Below are 4,323 nucleotides of genomic sequence, written 5' to 3'. Positions count from 1 at the left end.
GGCATATGTACGTGCCTTTTAAGAGTTAAATACAGCTGAAAGGATGACAATTGGAGGCAAGACATCTAGAGGAAGAGATTGATAATGGTGATTAAAACTAGAAGGCATTTCCTGGCAAAATATAGGCATTCATAACTAGACTCAAAAGAGATATTATTGATCCATCTTTTATAACTTCCAAAAGCAGAGAAAGACCATGTGAATCTTAACCAATAATCTAAGTCTGAGCCCAAGGCTAGCAATACTAAAAACTCAATTTAAAAAAATTAAATAAAATTTCAAATCATATTTCATAATAATGTAGGGGATAGCATTTTCTACATATATGCATGTGTTTCTGGGTCCTCAAACATTAGAACATTAATTCTGGTGACCACTGCCATAGTCTAATTTATGAAGAAGAATCTGCATTAGGTCAAAAGCGGTTTTAAAAAAAGCCAGTTCATGTTCAATCCTTGTATAAAACTTGGGTGAATTCTTCTTCCCTGACATTATCTTTCAAGGTACATAAGATGGTAATGTAAGTCTGACCCTTTACTCCTACTGTCTGCATCAGGAGCTGTATAACATCTAGGCGGTAGGAGGCTGACTGGCCATAAATCAGCACAAAAATCATTCACTCAAAGGGATAGGATTGTGATTGTCCACTGTGTCCTCAGTGAAATTTCTTTAGGGTTTCTTAACTGAAGAAGCTCAGTTCAGCATAAGAAATGACTCCAAGGATTGTTGGCATAAAGCCCCTGTACAAAGTTTTTAGACATCCTTTAAGGGACATTCAAATGAAGACATGAAAGATGTTACTATACATTTCCTTGGATGTGACAGCCATATGGGCTCTCACCAAATCCAGTGGGAAGTAGTCATACCAGCCAATGCACCAGCAACAAGTCTTGGCCATCAAAGCTACGGTAACAGTCTGGGATTGGTTTATACTTCTCCGTGGGCACTAAACTGGATGGCAGCATAGGGGATCACTGGGACCATGGTGGCAGAGTTGCCTTCCAAAAGCTGAAGAACGTTTCATTGAGGTAGGTGAAGCAGATAAGCTTAAAGGCTTTCTTGTCAGAAAGTCTTATTGAAGACACTTTTAAGATGATTTTGGTTCTGTCCAGATGAACTACTGTAGTTTTAGCAAGAGGTCCTGGAAATGCCCTGGATAATAGGGAGTTGAGAACTTTTTTTTTCATCCTTATCAGTACCTGGTAGAATGGTCTTCATCATCCTTTTTTAAACCCACAGAAGCTTCTTTTACACCATTACCCACAACAGTCTTGTAGATAATGGTTAGGAGAACATTCCCGTGGCCGCTGCTTCCTCCACCCCTCAGCTCTGCAGTCATCCACCTCTCTGGAAGAGCACTGGCCGGAAGAGGACCAGCTGCCAGAGCCATCCAGCCCAGTCAAGTCCAGCCCTGCCAGCCTTACGCGCATGCATCTGGAGTTGCCTTCTTTGGAAGTCAGTTGCATCAGGCCCCTTTGGCCCTTCAATTCTTTCAGGGCAGGTTCAAAGACACCCCTGTTGGATGAGAGGGAACTGAGATAAAGCCATGGCTGAAGGGGAGGAGTTGGGAACCGAAGTAAAGTATACAGGAGGGAGCAAGCCAGATAAAGGGAGTAATCTTTCTACTCCATAAGCTTCCATTTTGTATTTTTATACAACTTCTTGAAATGTTGGGACCTTTTAAGACTCCAAAAGACTGATAATTGCACTTCCCACCTCTTATTTTTTTTTGTATTTAAATTTATTTATTTAAGCTTTCAACATTCATTTCCACAAAATTTTGAGTTCCAAATTTTCTCCTCATCTCCCCCCTCCCCCCACCCCAAAACTCTGAGCATTCTAATTACTCCTATCACCCATCTGCCCTCCCTCCCCACCCATCCCCACTGGAAAGGCAAGCAATTCAATATAGGCCATATCTGTGAAGTTTTGCAAACGACTTCCATAATAGTCGTGTTGTGTAAGACTAACTATATTTCCCTCCATCCTATCCTGCCCCCCATTTCATCTATTCTCTCTTTTGATCATGTCCCTCCCCAAGAGTGTTGGCTTCTAATTGGTCCCTCTTCCCACTGCCCTCCCTTCCAACATCTTCCCACCTCTTAGCAGAAAGGTGAGGGGACTAGCACTGGGGAACTAGAGACATACAAATTCAGACATAGCCAATATGTTAATTTTACAGTGGAAAACTTTTTATTGATGGGAGTTATAGGAAGTGTTGGAGGAAGTGAGAGGGAGAAGTGATGTTGATACAAATGAAAAAGGAAGAAAAGAAAGAAAAACTTGTCAATGAAATGTAAAAAAATCCAAATAAGAAAGTACAAGAATGTTTTAAAGGGGATACAGAAAAGCAGGGCAATGTTGAACTCCTGTTGTAAATTTAATATATATTTCAAAAAATCTAATGTACTACAAAATAGCAATTGAGAATGTCATATGCAATCCCTCTTTTATCTGAAATCCTTCTTTCTTTAAGGAAAGTTAATGTTTGTTGGTATTATCAGGATAATAAGCTTTTTTATTAAAAATTACTATTATGTTCATATGCCATATTTTTTTCAGTCATCTCCTAACCTTTGGGCACATATATTTTATTTACAACTTTCTGTCATCACAAACAATGTATTTATGAACATTTTTGCATGCACAGGTCTCTTCTTGCTGTGAGTAATGTTAAGTTTATTTTAAGTCTGGCTAACTGAAAAATCTCAATGATATAATATGATCTACCTCTTGCCATAGTGCCTGGATATACCTAGTCTTTCTAATGCTCTAGCCATGCCCTCTCCCCCTGACTGGTACTTCCTACTCTCTGCCCTCACCTTTCTCATAATCCCTCCACATCTCGAAGTTCTATCCTTAAAAACTGCCAGACCCCAAACTTCAGGTTTTCTAGTTGATCTCAGTTTCTTTGACTGCTCTCAGGAGTAGAAAGTCAAAAAGACTCACCTAGGTAGAGGTCTCATTCCTCCATTTAAATTTCTTAAGATATTGAAAAACATGAGTAAAGATGCAGATGCTCCCAGGAAAACTTGGGGTATCCCCTCAAAAGATTTCACTAAACCTGAAGACCACTTTGTATCATCTTACCAGACTATTTTCTTTCTCTGCCTTTCTCCCCTTCACTTTGGAGGTGTCAGACCTAGCCTCAGTGTGAGTGGGTGGTGACCTACTCTAATTCTCCAAATGTCTGCTTCTGTCCCAGTTTGGTGGGTGGCTATTGCTTCAGCACCTAAGTCCTCTTGTTACCTTATGCCTTCCTTCGTGTTTCCTTGTGTATCTCCACTGAAGCCACTGATGTTCTACTAGATGAACCAAGTAAAAGCACCTCTTGCTTCCACCAGTGATTGGATCATTTTATTCTTCTGAAAAAAATACCCAGATATATATGTTTATGAAGGTATACATATGTGTACACACATACACAGAAATGTATATGTAACACATATATGTGTATATATGTATAGATATTGATATAAACATCTATATTTATCCTTTCTATCTACCCAACTACATATGCTGTACTCCCAGTGCATCCTGGGTCATCTCCAGTCATCCTGATGAATATCTGGTCACTGGATCCAGATGGCTCTGGAGGAGAAGTGAGGCTGGTTACCTGCACAGCCCTCCCTCACTCAAAACAAAGTCTAGTGCAAGTCATGTCATCATTTCTCTGATGACGTGGTCTTCTTCAGCATTGAAGGACGAACACAACTAAAATTCTACTCTAAATCATCAATATACTATGAAGGTAAACCTGACTTTCCACAAACTTTGTCAGTGGAACACAAGCTTCAATAGATGTTAAGAAGCTAGGGAGGGTTTGAGTATGGTGCCAATAATTTTATGCCTGTCTTCCCAGGGCCAGCTTAATTAAATTTGGAGAGGCTCATTGGCAGAAAATTGTCCATGAAATGATTTTTTTCCCCTGGCCACAGCAACTTGTGAAAATTATTACCAAGATATAGAGAGCTTATGCTAGGTGAGAATGAAAATATCAATAAAATCAAGAATTCTCTAATCACTGAAGTATTGCTCTAACTGCATATCTATTTTTAAGTTCTGTTTTTTACTCACAACCAATGGAGTTCCAATTTAATTCAAAGAAGTGCCTATTATTTATCAAGCACTGTGCTAAATAATAGAGAGACAAAGAAAAATCAAAGCACAGTCCCTTTCCTCAAGGCATTTTACATTCCATTGGGGGAAAAACAATACGTACTTTTATATGCAATTCAAGACAAATACAAAATAATTTACTTGGGGAAAACACAAGTCTAATATTAAGGGCAGTGTGTTATTAAATATAGCATTCCTTTTGTA

The 4,323-nt window shown here is 39.1% G+C and overlaps 1 pseudogene; it reads right to left on the bottom strand.

Moving 5' to 3' along the window:
* Nucleotides 1-410: 410 nt before the first annotated feature.
* LOC140532123 (mitochondrial coenzyme A transporter SLC25A42 pseudogene) lies at nucleotides 411-1,390 on the bottom strand (annotated as a pseudogene).
* Between the last annotated feature and the right edge of the window lie 2,933 nt (nucleotides 1,391-4,323).

This window comes from Notamacropus eugenii, chromosome 3, assembly GCF_028372415.1.
Source record: "Notamacropus eugenii isolate mMacEug1 chromosome 3, mMacEug1.pri_v2, whole genome shotgun sequence".
Lineage (NCBI taxonomy): Eukaryota > Metazoa > Chordata > Mammalia > Diprotodontia > Macropodidae > Notamacropus > Notamacropus eugenii.
Note: the sequence above shows the minus strand (reverse complement) of the source record. Positions and strands in the feature narration are given on the sequence as shown.